General features: G+C 50.7%; 1 long non-coding RNA gene across 2 annotated transcripts; it reads right to left on the bottom strand.

Moving 5' to 3' along the window:
* Window positions 1-7,222: 7,222 nt before the first annotated feature.
* On the bottom strand, window positions 7,223-11,345 carry LOC310905955. 2 transcript variants are annotated; one of them, XR_014589307.1, is made up of 4 exons: window positions 10,352-11,345; window positions 9,295-9,511; window positions 8,965-9,132; window positions 7,223-8,869 (listed from the first exon to the last, which is right to left on the bottom strand). It is a non-coding gene; the product is annotated as an uncharacterized lncRNA (long non-coding RNA). The 2 variants fall into 2 exon arrangements; XR_014589308.1 differs by lacking the exon at window positions 7,223-8,869 and having other exon boundaries at window positions 8,969-9,132; window positions 10,338-11,345.
* Window positions 11,346-25,022: the final 13,677 nt, after the last annotated feature.

The following is a 25,022-nucleotide window of genomic DNA, read 5'->3' as shown; positions in this document are numbered from 1 at the left end:
CCAGTCTCTCATGTTTTCAGTCCTTACCATTGATTTTTACCAAGGAGAACTTGACAATTCCAGACACTTTGTGTCAATCTAGGAATACCCTCTACAGTCCAACTACACCCTACATGACAAATTTCAAGTCCCCAGGACTTGTCCCATTCCCCCTACACCCAGACTGAGCAACAAGGCAGAGCAGCTCCAGGCCAAACACACCAACACCCATGACACAGGACAGGACAAAAGGGGGAACACAACAGGGACAGAAATATCTCGGCAAGAAAAATGACCCTGAGGACCGAGAGAACTCGCAATGAGATGACCGAGTAAGACCCATGGGGAGCTGACCAGGCTCAGAGAACCCTGCAGGAAGAAGATGCCAATGGGATCACTGATCCCAAGAAATGCAGAGACGGATGCCTGAGAATCCTACGGTCAGAATCCTCCACTCAGCTGTGCACTTTTAGAAGACCTAATCTGCCTGAATGGATGGTGGCAATGCACAGCTGTGGATACAGCTCAGAACAAGACCTGGAAAGGAACCAGTCTGGAAGGTTGTGAAGAGAGATGGATTCTGATGTGTGTCTGAGCACCTGATTCAAAGTTCAATGATATCAGTGCCTGTCCAAGGAACAGGGAGATATTAAGAACGATGCCTGGGGTCTCCAAAAGACCCCTTGAAGGGTTAAGGCAAAAGACACACAAAACAAAACACACAACAGACACTGAGGGCACAACAGACAAGTGACACAACGTGCCCTGGGACTGCTCTGCCCTGCACACCTCAGCACTGTGAGACCTTCCCTTCACGTGCCCTAAAGGGGTCACAGCTTGGACATCCCCACCTCCAAACCTGACCCAAAAATCCCTCCCAGTGACTCCCAACCCACACCCCACTTTCACCCCCTCTGTGGCTTTTAGCCCTTCACTTATCACTGGGATTTCCAGGGATGAGAATCCACATCAGAGGCCAAGGAAGGCTGTCTCTGCCTCAGGGAAATTCCTGCTGTCTCTCATTCAGGTGCCATAAAGAAAACCAAACATCCACGGATGATCTCAGCAGGGCTGTTGGGTGAGAGGATCTCAGTGTGAGACAAGTGACCACCTGAAACACACAAACAATAAGGGATGCTCAGAGTTGCACCAGAAACACCACTGCCCTGACCACACAAATATATCCATTTTAGAAAACAAAACACAAACAAAAGTCCATTAAAAAAAAGCCAACTCTTATTATTCCTAGTCCATTTTCCAAATATAATAAAAATAACCCCATCTCCATTCTCCTCAAAAAACCTCTGAAATATACACCCAGAACACCCCCAACTGAAATACCTGCCTCTAACCACATAAAAAGTAGAAAACCTATATTCCTTGACCTATAGAAATTTATTAACCTAGTACGTCAAAACCACAGACTTTTAAATCCTTAGTCCACACATGTAGACCATATACACCAATCCCATCACTACATACCAAATCAAAGCCTATTTTCTATTACTAACAGAACAAAAAAAGCCTCTACCTTTAACTGCAATAAAACTTTTAATTAAAAATAAAATAATTTCATTATAACTAAGCAAAAACTTCAAACAAACTTCCTCCAAAATAAATAATTTAAACACCAAAACCCCTCAAAAATTCAAAATAACTACTTCAAAAAAGCCTTCAGTACCTTTCAGACTGATTTTGAGAACAAAGCAAGGAAATAAAAAGCACGCAGCCTGTTTTAAGAAAACAGTGGTCACTCCTGTGCATTCCCTGTCCACTGTATTCAGCCCAAGCACAGACAGACTGCAGCACACAGATCTCCTTCGCTCTTAGTTAGTTTTAGGGCAGAGAAGTTCCCTGCACTGATTATTTCCCCTTTTTCTTTGGGTTCATTAAACCTGCTGCAGACTGAGAAACCCAGAGAAGCACCGAGAGCTGCACCTGCAGCCACGGGGCCTGGACCTCAGCATTTTATCAACACCAGAACAGCAGATAAGAGACCAAAGGAGATGAGCTACAACCCACAGCAAGGACTTGCTGAATTTACCATCTCCTTTCAGAAAAACAAAGTGTTTTATTATTTTTTGTTATTTATTCTTTATGCTTATGACCACTTTGTTTGTTAAATAAATAGTTTTTTCCATTTCTTCCTAAAGAAATTCTTTCACAAACCAATTTAAAAGAGAGACCATTTTGGTTTACTCTCTAAAAAAAACCCTATTCAAAAGTTTCCTCTCAGGTTTACCCTAAACCACAACAACAAACAAATCAATCCACAAGAATAAAAACAGCACAAATATACTTCAATTAACAGTACCAAAACCATCTATTCCTAACTCAATGAACCCATAATACCTCAGAACCACCAAAACAAACAGACCACCTATAAATACACACAAAACCAAAAGATCCATTTGGCTACAAACAATATCCCCTAAATTATCCAAAACTATAAAACATACACTGTAGTCAAGCATGCTAAATAAACAAATCCCATAAAACAGTAATTTAATTATAAATATTAAGAAACCCTAAAAAATGAACTACATCACACTGACTCAAACCCACTAAAACAAACACAACACCATTGCCATGATTAAAGCCACCGCTAAATAAATAAAAACCTCCCCTATACCTCACACCACAGCCAATTACACCACTGTAAACCTTAGAAAACAAACTCTTGAAAAACACAATATCCCCCAAAAACAACTCAGTAACAAAACTCAGTTCAAAAATACTCTGATCATGTGAGCTATGAAACCGAACATGAAATAAATACACCACATATCCATCATCACACCACCTACAAAGAGAATAAAGCTACACAATAAATCATTAAAAACCACCAAACAGAAAAAAAACCAGCTCTACCCAACCTGAATCCCTCCATACAACACACAAAACCCCAATAACACATTTCAGAAGTCTCTTTAAAAAAGCTACTTAAATTAGTTCTACCTCAAATACAAACAAACTCACCCATGAGGTTACCTTCACTCAAAACCCAAATTACTCACAATAAATAATACCAAAAAAGACAGACAAAACACGACACACCACCTAAGAACCTCATATTGAAAAGAAGCCACATAGAAGGGCCACTATTAATTAAAATTTCAGCTGAAAAGAAAATCTCACCACTTTAAACACGGATAACAACAGAAAAAAGGAGTTTCTTCCATCAATTTGAACTCCTTTTGTCTCCATAACTCCTTTTTCTTCTGGGAGCACCGGGGAGGGATTGGTGAGACGAAGCTGAAAAGGAAAAAAGTCCCCCCAATAAACCCGCACTGGGTTATTTACCTGTTTGGCACAAAGGTTTGTCCCTCGGCACTTCCCGAGGAAATGCTCCAAATCCAAATGCTCTTGTAGTCTCCCCATGAATCACACCCAGAACCTCAGGATAAATTCCTCACTCCTCACAGCTCCATACTCAACTGAGCTGAGGCTCCCCTTTTAAACAGTCCCCGGCTGGAACCGCCCCATCGTTATCCATCACAGCCCCACCTGTGCCTGCTCTGTCCCCCCTCACTGTTCCCAGCTCACACCTGGGGCTGCTCTCTCCCCTCACCATCCTGTGGCATCTCTCACCTGCAGCTGCTGCCACTCCGAGGCTGAGGGCAGAGGGGACTTGCTGTTCATTCCCGGGACGGTTCATGGTCTGCAGCTGACACGATGGGGCACCGGGCTTCCCTTGCTGTGGATAAGGACCCCTCTTCTCCTGCAGGTGCCCGAGGCTGGAACGGGGATTCCACCCCCGAAAGTCCGTATGCATGAGGTTCATAATTCCCAAGGAAATTCCCCAGAAATCGTTACCCTTCATTTACAAACATTCCTTTGGAATCACTCTTAACTTGTCCTTCTGTGGAAGCATTTTAAACATTCATTGGAGAGTTCAGGAGCCGAGTTGGCTTGTTTATGACTTGGCTGACAAGCCCAGACAAAACCCAAACACCGAGAACCCCGGCCCTGCCCGGCCCCGCCCCCGCCCCGAGCCCGCCCAGCGCCCGCCCTGCCCGAGATGGGGGCGGGACCATCGCCCGCGGCCCCGCCCTTCTCCCTGGGCCGGCCCCGCCCCTCACAGCTCAGCCGAGCCGGGTCCGAGGGGAGAGGAGAGATCCTGGTATCATTTCAAAACGCATTGGGAAAAATAAAGATGCCGATTACATGAAGCAGTCCAGTACGTGTTACAATGCTCTGCAATGCACTGGGTGAAATCATCTGTTCCGCAGAAACTGTTTAAGCATATTAAGGTTTCACAGAGATGATTACAAAAAAAAGATATCTCACCCTTTGCAGCACCTCTTGCAAGACAGCTCGACTGTCAAGAGTTAATGGGTCCTCACGAATAAGAGCTTGCTTTTCCAGGGTTCCTAGAATACAGCCCAGATGCCACAGTTTAGATCCTGAAACGAAAAATCCAAATACAGCACTCCTTCAGAACCCTGAGGGACAGCCACGGATTCTGGGGCTACACGAAACAGTGAAAAATTGCACCAAGAACGGTGCAGTACTGGCTGGGAGAAGCAGCATTACTTTGTCCGATAAAATGCCATTATGCAGCCAGTTTAGTGCTTTAGAGAATTTTACTGCCATGGGGAAAAAAACAGGGAAAAAAAAAATTGAACCAAAAATAGTGCATTGAAACAAGCAAAATAGTGAAAAGATGCAATAAATATGAATAACATAGTTACTTCTAATAAAAGCAAAAAATAACAAAAAATGCAAAAAACGCGGTTTTATTTCTGATCCTTTAAACGCTGCTTTAAATCCAGAAACTACAAAAGCGCTTCTCGCCGGCCCCTGCTAGCTACAGCCGGTCGTCCTGCGCCGCACCAGGCCCCGCACCAGGCCTCCGGCCGCCCTGGGTACGGCTGGCGCCACTGCCCCAGGACACCGGCGGCCCCCAGACACTGGCGCAGGCGGACGCGGGAGTCGCGTCCGTGCTCACCCTCGCTCCCCGGGCCGGCAGCTGCGGACATCCCGTCCCGGCGCAGCGGCGCTCCTCCCAGCCGACCGACCGCGCAGCTCCAAACGCCGGTCCCCTCAGGGCGCTATTTATGCCCCAGGGCCGGCCAGCTCAGCCAATCACAAGCGGAGGCAGCGCCGGCCCCGCCAATCCCTGTTGAGGAAGCGCCGGCCAGGTCAGCTCAGCCAATCACAAGCGGAGGCAGCGCCGGCCCCGCCAATCCCTGTTGAGGAAGCGCCGGCCAGGTCAGCCCAACCAATCACAAGCGGAGGTAGCGCCGGCCCCGCCAATCCCAGCTCGGCTCCGCGAGCCCCGCCCCGCTGTCCCCTCACGGCCCCGCTCCCGCCAGGGCCGCCGGATCGGGGCCGGGGGGTTCGGGGCCCGGGCTGAGGGCGCGGCGGCGTTGCGGTCGCGATCGGGACCGGGAGCGCTGCGGGCAGCAGGAGCCGCTCCTGCTCCGCCCGCAGCCGGCGCTGCGCCGGCGTCCTGCCGGGGCTCCGGGCACGAGAGGACGGCGACGGCGATTTCCTGGTGCCGGCAGGGCCGGGCCGGGCCGCGGGGAACCCCCGTGCCGGCCCCGGGACCCCCCAAATCCTGCCGCTCCCCGTGGTGCCGGGGAATCTGTTTCCAGCATAGGCAGAAAAATCTTTACGAGAAACCTCAAAACTCGGGGACACGGGGTCTGACGGGAGAGCGGAGATTCTGGTATAATTTCAAAACGCATTGCGAAAAATAAATCTATGGAACAGCTCATTTCCTCTCTATGGAAACCTCAGAAGTAAAAGCTGCTCGGCTAATTCCATAAAGCATTCCAAAATCAGGGTCCTGGGGAGCGACGTTCGGGGCAACTCGGCTGGCTTCGGCTCTTCGGGGAAACTCGGCGCTTTCCCTCAGCCGTCGGCTCTTCTCGGCTGTTCGGCAACACTCGGTCGTTCTCGTCACCCCCCCGGCTCTTTTCGGTTGCGAGAAGCATTACGTCACTTTCGCCCCTCCCTGCCGCCATCTTAGTTGTGGCTGAAGCCAATTCTGGTCGAGACGCCATCTTGGTTGTGGCACCCCCTTAAGGCCCCCGTCGGTGTTTAACATAGACGCCTGACTAAATCCACTAACCTTAACCCGGCTGCTGCGCGGCTGAATCCACAGCCCGTGTCCCTACATCTGGAGAAAGCACAGAAAATTTCCCCCGGGCGGCGCCGCGGTCGGGGTATTGTGCAGGCAGTCAACTAGACACACATAGGGTCCTCTCATTTTCCCGCCCTTTTCGCCGCCATCTTGAGAAGGTCAAGCGCCCCGAGCCGCGCCGCCATCTTGGTTGTGGCACCCCCCCAAATGTCCCCCTCGGCTGCTCGCACAGGCCCCTGACCACATCGCCTGCCCGAACACTGCCGTGGCGCCGCTCAGCCCCCATCCCGTGTCCGCGCACCTGCGTACGCCGCGGAAAAATCGCTCCCGGGCGTCTCCGTGGTCCAGGTCGCGCGCAGGGAGCCGGCTGCCACGCGCCCGGGGTCCTCGCATTTTTTCCCACCTTTTTGGCCGTGAACGTTCGGCGCTCGGGCGGCAGCACTGCCCGTGAGCTCACAGCTCGGGGCTGCTGCGGGCCCGCGGGGACGGGCACGGCGGAGCGTTGCAGTATCGCTTTTTATCCACAGGATGGCAGCATTGCCTTACAGATCACAGCCCGGGGCTGCTACACGCCTCGGGTGGGGAGAGCTGCAGTACCGCTCTGTGTCCACACGGTGGCAGCGCCGCCGTAGGGAGCGGAGACAGAAAAGAACGTGGCCAAAATTCCCCTTCCAAACATCCCCGAAAATAAAGGCCCCAAAAGACCCCCAACCACAACAAGTACGAGAACCCCGCCATCAACCAAGCCAAAACCAAAAAAGCCTTCATTTTAGGCTACACTTCAATATTTCTTCTATTTCTTATTTTGATATTTCTATTAATCATTACAATTTATCTATGATATGTACATTATAGTAGGTATATTTTATATATTATAATATAGGGAACATGTAAAAATATAGAGTGGATTTATTGATATTACTTTTCATATTTTATAGTTCTCCTTTTCTTGCTTATATATATATATATTTATTTTTTTGTGTGTGTTTTCTTCTTGATATTTTAAACATATGTATTCATTAACCTAACAGATCAGAACCACAGTTAATTAGAATTGAATGACCCTGGTTTTCTAAGGGGTAAATATTTAATCATTATTAAAATATTATGGGCACATTTTCTCTTTCTGCGTGCTTTGGGGGAGAGGGGGGTTGTTTGTGGGGGGGGGGTTGTTTTTTTGGTTTTTTTTTTTTTTTTTTTTCTGAATTTTGGATTTCTTGGCTAATAAACAAGGGGGTTCGGAGAGTTACAAAATAAAATGTCCGCACAGTTTTATCGCTGCCTCTGAAATACACCTCGGCATTGACTCACTGCTGGCAATACTGTGCACGGGGAGAAGGAGACCTGTTTAGGGTTTGAAAGGAAAAGAAAGGCACCACGGTGTTCACAGCCTTCTCCGTTCAGGTTTTTTAATTCAGCAGAAAATACAGAGGAGTTTTGCTAACTGCGCTCTTGATTATATCCAGACGTCCAGCGGAGAGGGAGGTCATTTCTCAACTCCTTCCTTGCCCACAGCCAACTTTCCACGTGCTCAGGGGAAAAAAAGAGTAGGATAAAAAAAAAAAACGGAATAAAGAAAACATGAAAAAAAAATTAATATAAAACAAATAAAATAAAAGTTGAAAAAAAAAACCTCAAAAGAGTAAAAAAGAAATAAAATTTAAAATAAATTAAAAATATAATAAATTGTTTAAAATAAAAAATATCACGAAAGTAAAATCTAAAATATCCATAAATTGAAAAATGAAAAAATTAAGAGTAATTAGGATTTTAAATAGTAATAAAGAAAAATAAAAACTAAAAAGTAAATAACAGAACAAAAATATAAAAATAAAAGAAATAAACCCAAATCATTTTAAAAATACAAAACAAAAAAACCCCCCATGAAAACATTAACCACAATACAATATTTAACATAAAAAATACAAAAATCAAAAAGTAAAAAGGAAAATAATAATTAAAATAAAATATGAAACTAAATAAACACAGCTTTCCCCTTTATGCCACTGACTACCACAGCTCTGGGAGCATCCTGGATTATGCAGGGATAGGGAAAACAAACCCAGTGCCTCCCAGAAAATAAGGTTTTCTAGACAAATCCCAGTTTTGCTTGGAAACGAATTCTGTTTTAACGGGAAGTTCACTTTGGATGAACATCCACATGTGCCAAGGCAGGAAAGAACCACCCCCTTGTGTCCAAGGGACAGCAACTAGGCCGGGATTTAAGTTTTAATGGAACTTATATAATAAAAAACGCACCAAATTGAACTTCACAAAGAGACGAATCACGGCAATTAAACACTTAACGAGTTTTCCTGGGAATTCCCAGAATTCTGCGGATATGGCGCTGAACAATTCCGGATTTACCAACATTAATTGGGTAAATTTCCTTGGAAATGTCCCCTAAGAAGTAGCAAAATTCCAACTTGGATGGAAAATAGGAAAAAATAAATGCTGACTTACTAAAATCAGAGAGAGGCTAAACATCAAATAAAAGGAAGGAATAATATCTAACTCCCAGCTTGCCTGCAAAACAAGCCCGGAAATTTCTAACGCTGAAAACTTTTGGAACGGTCAGGAAGTCGGTGGAAGCCCATGGAATGAGGATTTCAAATCTGCTTCCTCTGCTCTGATTTTCAAGGGAAGAGGGAGTTAAACATGCCTGTTTACTCCTATTCGAAAAAGGATCTCTCATTTATGGGAGTAACAATCCAAAGGAACTCCAATCTTACTTGGATTTGACAGCTGAAACTCTCAGCAGAGTTGCGAAGTTTCAGCGGAACAAAAGAGCCACAATTCCTGGAAAAACAAAATGCAACTCAGCAAAAGACAGCAATTCCATTGACAAATGCATGGAGGAGGAGGAGGAGGAGGATGACACCAGGAACACAAACCAGCTGAAAGCAACGATTTATTGGAAAGGGCTGGAAATCAAATGGACAGTCTCTGGTCATGCTCAGGCATTTCTCCAGGAGTCAGAGAGAAAAGTGGGAACCCTGCACTGGGATAAGGCCTTCCTGTGGCTTCACTTCCTACTGGCTCTCTCCTTTTTTGCCAACTACCTGCAAGAGGAAAAACAGCAGGAATAAAGTTTCAAACAGGAGGTCCTTGGTTCAGGCAGACTGAAGTGCAGCTCCCAGGGAGCGAGTCCAGGCTGGGCCCAGGGGAGCTCCGGGAATCTGGGATTGCCCGTGGAATTAAAGGGCTGGAAAAGCAGGACCCACCTGCCGGGTTTAGTGCTGGGACACAGCAAGGCCTCGGCTCAGGGGCAGCAGTTAGAGCCGGGACCGCAGGAGAACGCCCCAAAGCCGGGTTAAACATCCTGCGTGACATGCAGCACGCTCCAGGAGAAACTCGGGTGGGAGAAGCCCCCGGATGCTCCACGTTCCTTGCCTTTAGCTGCTTTGCCTCCCTCAGAATGCTGACCTCGCCGTGCAGCTCCTACAAAATAGGAGAACCTATGGGAATCATCCACTGGTGGATCTCTAGTTATTAAGAAACAAAATGTGTCCAAGCTCTACTGCAAAGCAGCAGCTCCGAGGAGACACAGGGATTTATTCCAGAGGGGACACAAGTACTTCACAGCTTTTAATACATAAATGAATAGGAGCAGAAATTTTGCGTTTATTTTAGGTCTGATGATGTCCACGGTTGCACAAGCATGGAGGGGCCGTAATCACATTCCTATGTTATTTAGGATATTTTGAATGGCAATATATAACAAACCAATATGTCTCATAATCTGCTATTCAAAGGAAACTAATCATAAGCCGATAACGTGCAGTTTGGGGTCTATCTGTAATTTACCACACTTTTGGTTAAATTACAGCTCCTGACTGTAAAACCCCTGAGAAATCACAATTTTAATCAATTACACCTCAAAATAAAAGAATTGTGATACATAATGGCATTAAAAATTATATTCTTGCATATATAACGCAGACCTTTATCAAATACCAAAAGGTATAGAAAATCTATTTGGTAATTGCTTTGATGTCTCCTGTGAATACAGCAAATTACAAGACCCTCCTGTCGCTACAATAAGATTTGAATGTATCCACTTTCTGGAGTGTATATTGGACAAGAACAAATATTTGCAAAGGTCCGGTTTCACTTCGAACTTCTTCCAAGCAGTTGTCTCCTGTCTGATGCAGATATTTTAGTATTTTGTTGATGGATTATGATATGGATTAAGACAACAGCACACTTCTTGGTCTTTTCAGCTACGTACTGAAAAATTACCTACACAAGAAATGAAAAGCCTTACCCGAATGAATTTACCTCTCGGACAGAAGTTACAGCAATCATCTGCCTGCCTTTGACGACAGTAGCTTCTCTCTGAGAACTTCTGCCCAGTGTTGAAATGTTTCTGGTAGATCTTCAAGCATTCCCCATCTGAGGCTTTTCTCCTCCACAGAAATCCTGCAGAAAGGAAAGCTAAACCAGAAAAGTTGTTTGTAAGAGATTCAAACAAGTCACACCTAGATATATAACAGCAGGAGAAGGAAGCAAAAGTTTTGGGTGGGTGGTCTGACAAATATTGAAAAGAAACAAATTGTTTTTCTAACACAGTAGGCCCATGAAAGCAGAACTGGCTGAAGGACCCAGGGGTTTCTTACCAAGGCACAGCAAGGTGGTACTACCTGCCTAGAGAAAATTCATAATAATCCCCTAAAAATTACAGAAAAACAACATTTTCTTTAAAATAAAAATACAACCACACCATTAAATTATCACATTGGCAATATTCACAGGTTTTCAAGTATTACACTCGAGTTGACTTAATACATTTTTCGGAGCATGCACAAATAAATATTCAGAATTCCCAAGTACCTTTCCCTGCCTTGGCAGATTCTCCTCAGAAGCAGCCAGGACTTGGAGATACTGTAATTGCTAAGACACTTAAAAAAAAAAAAAAATTTGAATTCCAGCCTTTGAGATCACTTTATCTGGCAGGAGGGCAGTAGGATTCCTATTTGCTCAAACAGGATTCAGCCCTTCCTGCTGAGATGTCCCCAGAAAGCTGGCTCAGAATCACCAGTGAAGGTCAGAGCTGTTGGTGAAGCTGTTTTCCACTGTGTTATCTGATTGCTTCAACATCATTTCCCCGTATTCACCAATTTCCCTCTTGTGCATGAAATCAATGCATCAATTTACTTCCTGACTCCCAAAGCTCATTCTGCTTTTCATTTAAAGAAAAAGAGAGTGAAAATCAATCCAAAATGGTTCCGCAGCTGCTGAATTATTCTCTGCCTCGTGTCTTTACCGATGCTGAGGGGCACCATCATGCAGCTGCTTCTAGGAACTGGACTTCACCTCACCGAGTGGGTGGCGAGGGAGGCTCCGTCCGTCCCTGGATACGAACGCTGCGGGAAAAGGAAAGACCTCAGCGGCCCGGCCCCGGCCGAGCCCGGCAGCCCCCCCGGCCCTTCCTGCCCCGCTCCCCCTCAGAGGAGAGGGGCTGCGCGCCCCGGCCCACGGTCCCCTCCCTACCTGCAGCCGGGCTCGGCGGGCTCGGGCCGGGCTCGCCTCGGTTCGGCTCCACCCGGCGCGGTTCGGCCGCGCTCGGCCAAGCGGCACTCGGCTCCGCTCGCTCCGCAGCCCCGGCCGCAGGCGAGGGCTCGGTGTGTGCGGCGGGAGCGGCGGGCGCGGAGCGGAGCGGGGCCGGCGGGCGCCGGAGCCGTCCGGAGGCCTCTCGGGCGGGCGCGACCCCGGGAGGGCGGCGGCATCTCGCCTCCGGCGGGCCGCACGACGGGCCGGTGTCCGCGGCGCCGCCCGGCCGGGCTCCAGCGGGCCCGGGCTCTCCGCCTCAGCCGGGGGCACCGGGGACGGGCGGCGGCCGGCCGTGAGGAGCGAGGCGCTTTTGTCCCTCCCACACATCTCCAGCCTTCAGCTTGGGAGCTCTGGGCCCCTCCCTCATACACCGATTCTCCAATTGGTGGAGAGCCGCCGCAGTGACTGCTGCGCTGGCCTGAAGCTTGAGATCCCGCAGTCGCTGCTGCTGCTGCTGCTTCAGCCTTGCCGCGTGCACCGTGCAGCCCCATCTCCTCCTCCTCCTCCTCTTTCTCCCGATCCTCCTCCCTGGGATGTGGGCAGACCCAGAGGGTAAGTGGGAGCCCTGGCTCACCTCAACCGTTCTCATCCCCCGCCCTGTCACAGGACCCCACAAGTTCACTCAGGGGAGGCACGGCCAGGCCACTGGGCCGTATGGGGGAGCAGATAATTCCCAGCATCAGAGGGTGACCTCCCACCATGCACCAGCCAAGCATGCTTTGTCCCTGCCCACCCTCTCTCTTCCTGCCTCCAGCTCAGGACTTCTGTCCCACCAGCTCCAACACAGAGCCTTGGGCACACGGGTAGAAGAAACAAGAGTGGTGCCAAAAGAGGCCTTGAGGCTTGAGTTTGCCTGCAAGATGTCCTCCCCCTGCAGGGAGCTTATGGGTGCCAGGCAAATCTGAGATCCACAGGGTGCTGAGGGCCCCTTAGAGCAGCCCCTAATTTATTAGGGAGCTGCATCTGCTAAACGGTGTTTCAGGCACTGCTGTCACACAGAGATTTTTACCACAAGCCCATGAGACTTTATGCTTCCAGGGCAGGCAGCATCAGCCACAGAAAGGCAGGATTGATCTCTGGGCTGGGCTGGTGTTCTGGCCCTATCAGGGAGCCCCAAGCCTGGACAAAAATGCTCTTTCCTATCAAGCATCCTCTATCCTGCGTACCATGTCCAGGTCTTTGGCAGACACAGGTCCTGGCACAGGTGCTTCTCCTGGGGGGAACCATCACCCCAAATAAGCAGCAAGGGTGCTGTTCTCGCAGTCAGACAGCAGCTCTAGCTGGGAGGGAGGGGATAAAATGGCTAAAATCTGCAGCAGACAACCATTGTTGAAAGTAAAACAGAGAATCAAAAAGAGCGTGAAGTCAAACAAGAAAGCAACTCTGAGGAGGGTGAAGAGCATAGAATCATAGAAGCACAGAATGATTTTGGGGTGAAAAGGACCTTTAAAGGCCATTCAGTCCAAGCCCTCTGCCATGGGCAGGGACACCTTCCCTGCTGAGAGCTCCAAAAAAACCTGGCCTTGAACGTTTCCAGGGATGGGGCTCCACCATACGTTTGGGTAACATATGGCAGTGTTTATCTATCCCTCACACAGAAAATTAATTTCTTACTATCTGATCTGAATCCCATGTTCCCCTGCCAGCACCTCCATTTGCCATTTCCCCTTTAGCACCTCCAGTCATCTCCTTCCTGCACCCTTTCCTGTCTCCATCCTCCCTCCTAGCAGAGTTGCAGGTTATCCAGTAGCTCCTGAGTGGCCTCTTTGCCAACATCGGGTCTGCTGAGGTGTCATGCGTGGCACTCGTAGGGGACATATGCATCTTAGCAGTGCATCCTGCCCACTGGAGCATCTGCTTCCACTGGCCCCAGGCCAGCCAGGCTGCAGCTGAAGGTGATGGGGAAAAGATCACGTCCCAGTACAAAATCGGTTTGTGCAATATCATCCAATTTGTGCACGCCACAGTTCAGCAGACAGAAGAGCAGTGTGAGTAGAGGAAGGAGCCCTGCCAGAGCCCTCCTCCTCAGCAGGATGGCATCTGATGTCTCATCGGGTGCAAGAGCTCCTGAAACCCTGCAGCTGCTGGGGCATATGACTAGCAGGGTTGGGCAGGGCAGCAGACCAAAAATGCCCCTCAGAGCTCCTGCCATGTGGCACAAGGAACCCCTCTGCGTGTCAGAAAGCTGCCACCAAATTTCCTGGAACTGCAGGATTGACACAGCCAGAATCACGAAAGAGAAAACTGGGGGCAAATCTTTTGGAGGACAGAATTCTTTTTAAAGAAGCACCGCACACCAGTATCTACTCTATTCTTAAGAGGCTTCTGTAGGCTTGCAGGGTGTCTGGGGTCTCCTGAAGCATGGCGTGACCCCCTGCTGGCCATTGCACCCTGCTTTCCACTCCATCCCTGTATGTGCCATCAGCCAGACCCCAGTTCATGCCATCCATGTCCCACACACTCAGGGGACCTCTCCACTGGCTTTTCCCTTGACAGAGCCATTGCTGGTGCAGTTCTGTGCAGGTTCTGTGCTGCAGCCCAATACGACAAGGCAGGGCTTGCTGAATGTCAGTTGGGGTGGCAGAGACCTCGCTGATTTTGAGGTAGATAGACAGCACTGGGGGTCATGGCAGCCATCACAGGTGGCAGAGCTGATCAGCAAGAGCCTCAAGAAGCAGAGGTCAGAGTGCTCATGGAGCACTTTGTCTCCATGTGGATATGCAGAGCAACTTCCTCAGGCTGAAGAGGTATGGGATGGCAATTTTGGAGAGACAAGGTGAGCCCACCGTGACCCTGCAAGAGCTACCCCCACGCTGGGGCCCAGCCCTGCCCCACAGAACTTGCCCCACGCTATTGCTCTCATTCCCCAGAGCTGCCTGTGGCCACGGTCGTTGCGCACAGCCCCAGGCTAGAGCGGCTGCTGCCTGTTTGCCACGCCAGCGGCTTCCACCCCAATCCCATCAGCGTGGCCTGGCTGCGGGACGGCCAGGAGGTGCCTCCGGGCCCGGCGTTTAACAGCAGCCCCATCCTGCCCAAGGCTGACCTCACCCACCAGCTCTGCAGTGTCCTGGCCGTGGCCCCCCGTGCTGGGCACAGCTGTGTCAGCCGTGTGAGCCACCAGAGCCTGGGCGCCCGCAGCCTTCTCATCCCGTGGGGTAGGTTCCATTCAGACATGGGGTGCAGGCTGCAGATGACAGCCACTGGCCCTGTGAGGGGCAGCACCTGATGGGCGCTGTCACCCTCACACAGTCGCCCTCTTCCCTCCCTGTCCCAGCAAAGCACAGCACATCCCCTACCATCAGCATCACCATTGCGGTGCTGCTTCTTGTGGCCACAGCCTCTGCTTGGGTATTTTGGTGGCGGAAGCACAGGTGAGCTCTCCCTCCCATCACCTGCGGTAAGATTTATGGGCATGTAGGTCAGTGCAGGGGTTGCAGCAGCAGCAGCAGCTCTGTAGGGGTTAAGCCCCCGAGTGCCATCAGAGCTCACACATAGCCTTTGCAGGAAGGGTAATGAGGGTGCATGAGAGAGCCAAGAATTTATCATGTGAGGCCTGTTTGCCCACAGAGCAACAACTCTTCTACTCTCTCGTGGAGTCCCTGGAACCCCCATCCCCTCTCTAGATCACTGACCCCTGCCCTGCTCTTTGGACCACTCCCGTGCCCTTAGACCATTGGTTCCTGATCCCTATTTAGGCCCGTGCACAGCACATGGCCAGGTCTTTCTGTCCCTGAACCCTCTGGTGTGCTGGAACAAACCTTGCTGGAATTTATCATAACAACAGTCCCTTCTTGCCTCTCTTTGCTGAGCCTAGCCACGGCGTGTGTGATGTGAGTCTGACTGCTTAGCCCGAATCCTCCGCCAGTGGCTTTTCCACAGGAGATGTTTATGGGGCTCTAGGTAGCAGCTCCACCATGCAAAAAGCACACTGCTAGAGATCTTTGTCTCGGCTCCAGCTCTGCAACAATTCAGCTGATTTGAATATCATCACTAAGTCCACTCCAGAGTCAATATCCCAGCCGCACCGTCCTTTTCAGCTGCAGCCCTAGAGTCCCCATCCCTGCCCCACAGTCACTATGCCAGCCCTTTCATCATTTCACCATGCACCTCTCAGTTCCTTTCTCAGCTCTGCGGTTTCTTTCCATTACCACTCACAATTGCAGCCCCACAGTGATTTCAGCAGCAGCCCTACAGTGGCTATCACAGGCCCAGACAATATCTGTGCAAGCCTGGGATTTCTGGTGCAATCTTCCATTCCCCTTTTCAGGTCTAGTGATCCTGTTCCATTTTCAGTCACAATAGGCAGTGCAAACATCAATATCACAGGCCTACAGAGATTTCAGCACACAAATCCTACAGTCTTTACACCCGTCCTATAGTTCCTATGCCATTAACAATGTCTATCCCACCCTCTGGTGATTTCAAGTGGAGTTCTAGAAAGCCCTTCCCAGCCCCAGTGGTTATAGCTCTTAACCCACAAGCTTTATTTCACGGCCAGCTGGGTTCTTCTTCATCCAGCCCTACGTGTGTGTTTCTCCACCTCCGCAGCCTGAATCTTGTCCTGCTTTAAATAGGCAGGATCTTCATCTTGGCACCAGCCCGGTAACAATTCAGCTCTGAGCCCTACAGTGTCTATGCTCACCCTGCAGTCAATATCCCAGCCCCACTGTGATTTCAGCCCCAGCCCTTTAGTGCCACACCCAGAGCCAGGCAATATCCCAGCAGCGCCAGCTTCTAAGGAGCCATCTTAGAGCAATCCCTTTTCATCTGTACACCCCTCTCCTCCCAATTTCAGCCTCAAGACCCAGCCCCAACATCAATATCACAGGCCTACAATGATTTCAGCACAGCAATGATACAGGCTCTATGTCAGCCCTGGAGTTTCTATGGCCTTGGCAGTCTCTATGCCACCGCTGCAGCGATTTCAGCTGGAGCCCTGCAGAGTCCCCTTCCCAGCCCCAGTGATTTCAGCTCTCGACCCGCAAGCTTTATTTCAAGTCCAGCACAGTTCTTCCAGCTCTGCGTGCGTTTTTCTGCCTGTCTCTGCCAGGTGTAGCTGCTGCAGGTTGAGACAACAGGGTCCTTTTTTTGTCTCTAGTTGTGCGGTTTCAGCTTCAGCTCTAGAAATGGTATTCCACCTCCATTCCATTAATCTTTATTCCATTACCAACCCCTGGGCACATGTCCCATTTCACAGTCGCTTCCCAGGTCTACATTCACTATCCCCTTTGAACAGTGACTGCAATTGCAGCACTGCAGTGCCCAGTGATTTCAGCTTCAGTCCCACAAGCTTTATTTCACTGCCAGCTCTTCTATTCCACTTCTGTCTCCACATCTTCCCAGCAGTGGCACAAAATGCTGCTTCTGGTTCTCAGAGTATGATTTTTTTATTTTTGCTCTAGCTCTGTGTTGTTTCAGCTCAGCTCCTGTTCCCATATTCAAGCCTCAACCTGCTAATCCTTACTGCAGCAACAGCTCTCCAGTCCCTACCCCAGCCCTTACAGCGATTTCAGCTCCAGCCCGCAGGTCCCGTCCCGGCTCCATATTCCCCAGAGCAGCCCCCCAGGGGTTTTACCCCAAAGCCTACCATCTTTGTGTCTCCTCCAGCTCTGCTGTCTCAGCTCCAGCTCCTCAGCTTCCCACTGCCTGCAGCTAAAACTGCTACTGCTTCTCACTGCAGCCCGGGGCTGTTGAGAAGGCCACAAGTCAGTCATTGTCATCACTTCAATGTCTTTAGGAGTTGTATCACCCACCCTCCTGGGTTCTCAACCTTGGGGACACTTGAAGCCCAAAGGCCAACATGTATCTCCCCCCTTCCCCTGGGTCTCAGCCCAGCATTTGTCCAAAAGCCCCCTCAGCTCCCCCAGGCAGCACCAGGGGCTGGAAAGAGCCACTGGGCCCCTGCTCCCTCATCCCAAAAGGTGTCCACGGGTTGATTCTCAGGCCCTGGAGCCCTCCGAGCCCCCACAGCCTCAGCCTCTGCTGGGTACCACGGGGCAAGGGCTGGTAACCTGCCAGGCATCTCCTGCAGGCCCTGAGCTGCAGCGCCATCCCCTTCTCCCGTGGGGAGAACCCTCCAGCCCCAGCATTTCCACCGTTCCACACTGTTTTGGGCGTGCCTCTAGTGCCAAGGGCTTTATTCCACATCCTGGGGCTTTCTGTCTCTACTGGGCTCACAACTGCTGTTTCAGCCCTAGCCCTACAACCTTTACTGAATTAACGTCAGATATTTAGAAAAAAAAAAAAAAAAAAAAAAAAAAAAAACCCAAAAAGAAAAACAAAGAAAGAAACAAAAACCCAAACAAACAAACAAAGAAAAAAAACCCAACAAAAAAAAAACAAAACAAAAAAAAAAACACGAGCCAAAATTTAATGCATTGAAACAAGCAAAATAATGAAAAGATGCAATAAATACGAAAAACATAGTTACTTCTAATAAAAGCAAAATAAAATAACAAAAAATGCATAAACTGCTGCTTTATTTCTGATCCTGTAAACACTGCTTTAAATCCAGAAACTACAGAAGCGCTTCTCGCCGGCCCCTGGTAGCACAGCCGGTCGTCCTGCGCTGCACCAGGCCCCGCACCAGGCCTCCGGCCGCCCTGGGTACGGCTGGCGCCACTGCCCCAGGACACCGGCGGCCCCCAGACACTGGCGCAGGCGGACGCGGGAGTCGCGTCCGTGCTCACCCTCGCTCCCCGGGCCGGCAGCTGCGGACATCCCGTCCCGGCGCAGCGGCGCTCCTCCCAGCCGACCGACCGCGCAGCTCCAAACGCCGCTCCCCGTCCCGCCACCGGACTGACACCCCCCCACCGGCCCCTCAGGGCGCAATTTATGCCCCAGGGCCGGCCAGCTCAGCCAATCACAAGCGGATGCAGCGCCGGCCCCGCCAATCCCTGTTGAGGAAGCGCCGGCCAGGTGAGCCCAACCAATCACAAGCGGAGGCAGCGCCGGCCCCGCCAATCCCAGCTCGGCTCCGCGAGCCCCGCCCCGCTGTCCCCTCACGGCCCTGCTCCCGCCAGGGCCGGCGGATCGGGGCCGGGGGGTTCGGGGCCCGGGCTGAGGGCGCGGCGGCATTGCGGTCGCGATCGGGACCGGGAGCGCTCCGGGCGGCAGGAGCCGCTCCTGCTCCGCCCGCAGCCGGCGCTGCGCCGGCGTCCTGCCGGGGCTCCGGGCACGAGAGGACGGCGGCGGCGATTTCCTGGTGCCGGCAGGGCCGGGCCGGGCCGCGGGGAACCCCCGTGCCGGCCCCGGGACCCCCCAAATCCCGCCGCTCCCCGCCATCAGCATCAGCATTGTGGTGCTGCTTCTTGTGGCCACAGCCTCTGCTTGGGTATTTTGGTGGCGGAAGCACAGGTGAGCTCTCCCTCCCATCAGCTGCGGTAAGATTTATGGGCACGTAGGTCGGTGCAGGGGTTGCAGCAGCAGCAGCAGCAGCAGCTCTGTAGGGGTGAACTCTCTGAGTGCCATCACAGCTCACACATAGCCTTTGCAGGAAGGGGAATGAGGCTGCATGGGAGAGCCAAGAGTTCATCATTTGAGGCCTGGTTGCCCACAGAGCAGTAAGTCTTTGCTCTCTTGTGGAGTCCCTGGAACCCCTTGGGGCAATTTCCAGGCTCCTGCCTTGGAAGGACGCAGCATAGAGTCTTGCCTGCCTAGGCTGAAAGAATGGCGCTTCCTGGGTGCTTTGCCCCAGTTTCTTGTGTGCCCATTCCCCCGGTCCTGGTAGTTTCTCTTTTCCCTGCTTCCCTATTGGTGGTGGTATCCCAGTGTCCGCTCCTGTCCCCTCTCTAGATCACTGAGCCCTGCCCTGCTCTTAGTAGCACCCCCGTGCCCTTAGACCATTGGTTCCTGATCCCTATTTAGGCCTGTGCACAGCACATGGCCAGGTCTTTTTATCGCTGATCCCTTTAGGGTGCTGGAAAAAACCTTGCTGGAATTCATCGTACAAAAAGGCCCTTCTTGCCTCTCTTTGCTGAGCCTAGCCACGGCGTGTGTGATGTGAGTCTGACTGCTTAGCCCGAATCCTCCGCCAGTGGCTTTTCCACAGGAGATGCTTATGGGGCTCTAGGTAGCAGCTCCACCATGCAAAAAGCACACTGCTAGAGATCTTTGTCTTGACTCCAGCTCTGCAAAAATTCAGCTCCCCCCCTACGATCACTGAGTCCAGCCCAGAGTCAATATCCCAGCCACACAGTCCTTTTCAGCTGCAGCCCTAGAGTCCCCATCCCTGCTCCATAGTGACTATTCCAGCCCTTCCATCATTTCAGCAGGCATCTCTCAGTCCCTTTCTCAGCTCTGCAGATTCCATTTTCACTCACAATCCCACCCTGCAGTCAATAGCCCAGCCCCAACAGTGATTTCAGCCCTGGCCATACAGCATTTCCACCCCAAGACGCAGGCAATATCCCAGCAGCGCCGGCACTTCAGCCGTCTTCCAGCCCCTCCCACTTTCAGCTGTCCACACGCCCTCTCCCATGTTCAGCCTCGAGACCCAGCCCCAACACCAGTGTCACAGGACTATTTATTTCAGCACACCCATCCTACAGGCTCTATGTCAGCCCTAGAGTTTCTATGGCCTTGGCAGTCTCTATGGCACCGCTGCAGGGCTTTGAGCCAGAGCCCTGCAGAGTCCCCTTGCCCAGCCCCAGTGATTTCAGCTGTTGACCCACAAGCTTTATTTGACAGCCAGCTGGTTTCTTCTAGCAGCATGCACGGGTTTCTCCGACTCTGGCAGCAGCAATATCTCCACCGTCACGGGGCAGGACGGTTGTCTTGGCCCCAGCTCTGCCACGGTTTAGCTCCGACCCGAGAGTGTCTCTGCCCACCGTGCAGTCAATAGCCCAGCCCCAACAGTGATTTCAGCCCTGGCCATACAGCATTTCCACCCCAAGACGCAGGCAATATCCCAGCAGCGCCGGCACTTCAGCCCTCTTCCAGCCCCTCCCACTTTCAGCTGTCCACACGCCCTCTCCCGTGTTCAGCCTCGAGACCCAGCCCCAACACCAGTATCACAGGCCTATATATTCCAGCACACCCATCCTGCAGGCTCTATGTCAGCCCTAGAGTTTCTATGGCCTTGGCAGTCTCTATGGCACCGCTGCAGGGCTTTGAGCCGGAGCCCTGCAGACTCCCCTTGCCCAGCCCCAGTGATTTCAGCTGTTGACCCACAAGCTTTATTTGACAGCCAGCTGGTTTCTTCTAGCAGCATGCACGGGTTTCTCCAACTCCGGCAGCAGCAATTTCTCCACCGTCACGGGGCAGGATGGTTGTCTTGGCCCCAGCTCTGCCACGGTTTAGCTCCGACCCGAGAGTGTCTGTGCCCACCGTGCAGTCAATAGCCCAGCCCCAACAGTGATTTCAGCCTTGGCCATACAGCACGTCCCCCCCAAGGACGCAGGCAATATCCCAGCAGCGTCGGCATTTCAGCCCTCTTCCAGCCCCTCCCACTTTCAGCTGTCCACACGCCCTCTCCCATGTTCAGCCTCGAGACCCAGCCCCAACAGCAGTATCACAGGACTATTTATTTCAGCACACCCATCCTACAGGCTCTATGTCAGCCCTAGAGTTTCTATGGCCTTGGCAGTCTCTATGGCACCGCTGCAGGGCTTTGAGCCGGAGCCCTGCAGAGTCCCCTTGCCCAGCCCCAGTGATTTCAGCTCTTGACGCACAAGCTTTATTTCACTGCCAGCTCTTCTGTTTCAGTTCTGTCTTCACATCTTCCCATCAGTGACACATCGTGCCGCTTTTGGTCTCAGAGTATGATTTTTGGATTTTTTGTAGCTCTGTGTTGTTTTAGCTCCCCTCTTGTACCCATAGTCCAGCCCCAACCTGCCAATCCTTACTGCAGCAACAGCTCTCCAGTCCCTACCCCAGCCCTTACAGCGATTTCAGCTCCAGCCCGCAGTTCCCGTCCCGGCTCCATATTTCCTAGACCAGCCCCCCAGGGGTTTTACCCCAAAGCCTACCATCTTTGTGTCTCCTCCAGCTCTGCTGTCTCAGCTCCAGCTCCTCAGCTTCCCACTGCCTGCAGCTAAAACTGCTACTGCTTCTCACTGCAGCCCGGGGCTGTTGAGAAGGCCACAAGTCAGTCATTGTCATCACTTCAATGTCTTTAGGAGTTGTATCACCCACCCTCCTGGGTTCTCAACCTTGGGGACACTTGAAGCCCGAAGGCCAACATGTATCTCCCCCCTTCCCCTGGGTCTCAGCCCAGCATTTGTCCAAAAGCCCCCTCAGCTCCCCCAGGCAGCACCAGGGGCTGGGAAGAGCCACTGGGCCCCTGCTCCCCCATCCCAAAAGGTGTCCACGGGTTGATTCTCAGGCCCTGGAGCCCTCTGAGCCCCCACAGCCTCAGCCTCTGCTTGGTACCACGGGGCAAGGGCTGGTAACCCCCCAGGCATCTCCTGCAGGCCCTGAGCTGCAGCTCCATCCCCTTCTCCCGTGGGGAGAACCCTCCAGCCCCAGCATTTCCACCGTTCCACACTGTTTTGGGACTGCCTCTAGTGCCAAGGGCTTTATTCCACATCCTGGGGCTTTCTGTCTCGACTGGGCTCACAACTGCTGTTTCAGCCCTAGCCCTACAACCTTTACTGAATTAACGTCAGATATTTAGAAAAAAACAAAAACAAAAACAAAAACAAAGAAACAAAAACAAACAAACAACAAAAAAAAAACACGAGCCAAAAATAGTGCATTGAAACAAGCAAAATAATTAAAAGATGCAATAAATACGAAAAACATAGTTACTTCTAATAAAAGCAAAATAAAATAACAAAAAATGCATAAACTGCTGCTTTATTTCTGATCCTGTAAACACTGCTTTAAATCCAGAAACTACAGAAGCGCTTCTCGCCGGCCCCTGGTAGCACAGCCGGTCGTCCTGCGCTGCACCAGGCCCCGCACCAGGCCTCCGGCCGCCCTGGGTACGGCTGGCGCCACTGCCCCAGGACACCGGCGGCCCCCAGACACTGGCGCAGGCGGACGCGGGAGTCGCGTCCGTGCTCACCCTCGCTCCCCGGGCCGGCAGCTGCGGACATCCCGTCCCGGCGCAGCGGCGCTCCTCCCGGCCGACCGACCGACCGACCGCGCAGCTCCAAACGCCGCTCCCCGTCCCGCCGCCGGACTGACGCCCCCGGCTCCTCAGGGCGTAATTTATGCCCCAGGACCGGCCAGCTCAGTCAATCACAAGCGGATGCAGCGCCGGCCCCGCCAATCCCCGCTGAGGAAGCGCCGGCCAGGTGAGCCCAACCAATCACAAGCGGAGGCAGCGCCGGCCCCGCCAATCCCAGCTCGGCCAGGCGAGCCCCCGCCCCGCTGTCCCCTCATGGCCCCGCTCCCGCCAGGGCCGGCGGATCGGGGCCGGGGGGTTCGGGGCCCGGGCTGAGGGCGCGGCGGCATTGCGGTCGCGATCGGGACCGGGAGCGCTGCGGGCGGCAGGAGCCGCTCCTGCTCCGCCCGCAGCCGGCGCTGCGCCGGCGTCCTGCCGGGGCTCCGGGCACGAGAGGACGGCGGCGGCGATTTCCTGGTGCCGGCAGGGCTGTTGGGTGAGAGGATCTCAGTGTGAGACAAGTGACCACCCGAAACACACAAACAATAAGGGATGCTCAGAGTTGCACCAGAAACACCACTGCCCTGACCACACAAATATATCAATTTTAGAAAACACAAACAAAAGCGCAGCAAAAAAAAGCCAACTCTTATTACTGCTAGTCCATTTCCCAAATATAATAAAAATAACCCCATCTCCATTCCCCTCAAAAACCTTCCAAAATATACACCCAGAACCCCCCAATTTAAAGACCTGCCTCTAACCAAATAAGAAGCATAAACCCCGCGTCTTTTAAACTATATAAATTCATTAACCTAACACATCAAAACCACAGAATTTTAAATCCTTAGTCCACACCAGCACACCGTACACACCAATCCCATCACTACATACAAAAACAAAACCTATTTCCTATTACTAACATAACAAAAAAGTCTCAACTTTTAACTGCAATAAAAACACCTAATTAGCAGTAAAATCATCCTATTATAACTAACTCAAAACCCCAAACTTCCTCCAAAACAAATATTTTAAGTGCCAAAACCCCTCAAATACTTAAAGTAGCTCCTTCAGAAATGCCTTCTGTACATTCCGGACTGATTTTGAGAGCAAAGCAAGGAAAGAAAAACCACACAGCTTGTTTTAAGAAAACTGTGGTCACTCCTGTGCATTCCCTGTCCAGGGTATTCAGCCCAGGCACAGACAGACTGCAGCACACAGATCTCCTTTGCTCTTTGTTAGTTTTACCCAGCCAAAGCAAAGACTTTTTTTTTCCCTTTTTCTTCAGGCTGTTTAAACCTGCTGCAGACTGGAAAACCCAGAGAAGCACAACAATAAACAAATCAATCTACAAAAATAAAAATAGCACAAATGTAAATTAACTGCACCAAAAACAATTATTCCAAACTCAATAAACCAATAATGCCTCAAAACCATCAAAACACACAGACCACCTGTAAATACACACAAAAACCAAATGATCCATTAGACTACAAACAATAACTCCCAAATTATCCAAAGCTATAAAACATACACTGTAGTCAAGCAGGCTCAATAAACAAACTCTATAATACAATAAACAATAATTAATTATAAATATTAAGAAACCCTAAAAAATGAACTACCTCACACTGTCTCAAACCCACTAAAGCAAACACTAGATGCTCACCATGATAAAAGCCACTAAATAAATAGAAACCTCCCCTATACCTCACACCACAGCCAATTACACCACTGTACACCTTAGAAAACAAACCCTGGAAAAACACAATATCCCCCAAAAACCACTTGAAAACCAAACTCAGTTCAGAAATACTCTGATCATGTGAACTATTAATTCTAACATGAAATAAATACACCACACATCCCTCACCATACACCACCTACAAACAGAATAAAGCCACACAATAAATCATTAAAAACCACCAAACAGAAAAAAACAGCTCTACCCAACCTGAATCCCTCCACACAACACACAAAACCCCAATAACACATTTCAGAACTCTCTCAAAAAGAGCTACTTAAATTAATTCTACCTCAAATACAAACAAAGCAATCCATAAAGTTACCCTCACTCAAAAACCAAATTATATATAACAAATAATACCAAAAAAAAAAAAAAAAATCACACAAAACACTACACACCACCTAAGAACATCATATTGAAAAGAAGCCACATAGAAGGGCCACTATTAATTAAAATTCCAGGAGAAAAGAAAATCTCTCCAGTTTAAACACAGAAAACAACAGAAAAAGGAGTTTCTTCAATCAATTTGAACTCCTTTTGTCTCCATAACTCCTTTTTCTCCTGGGAGCACCGGGGAGGGATTGGTGAGACAAAGCTGAAAA

Source organism: Zosterops lateralis (genome assembly GCF_965231275.1).
Source record: "Zosterops lateralis genome assembly, chromosome: 2".
Classification (NCBI taxonomy): domain Eukaryota; kingdom Metazoa; phylum Chordata; class Aves; order Passeriformes; family Zosteropidae; genus Zosterops; species Zosterops lateralis.
Note: the sequence above shows the minus strand (reverse complement) of the source record. Positions and strands in the feature narration are given on the sequence as shown.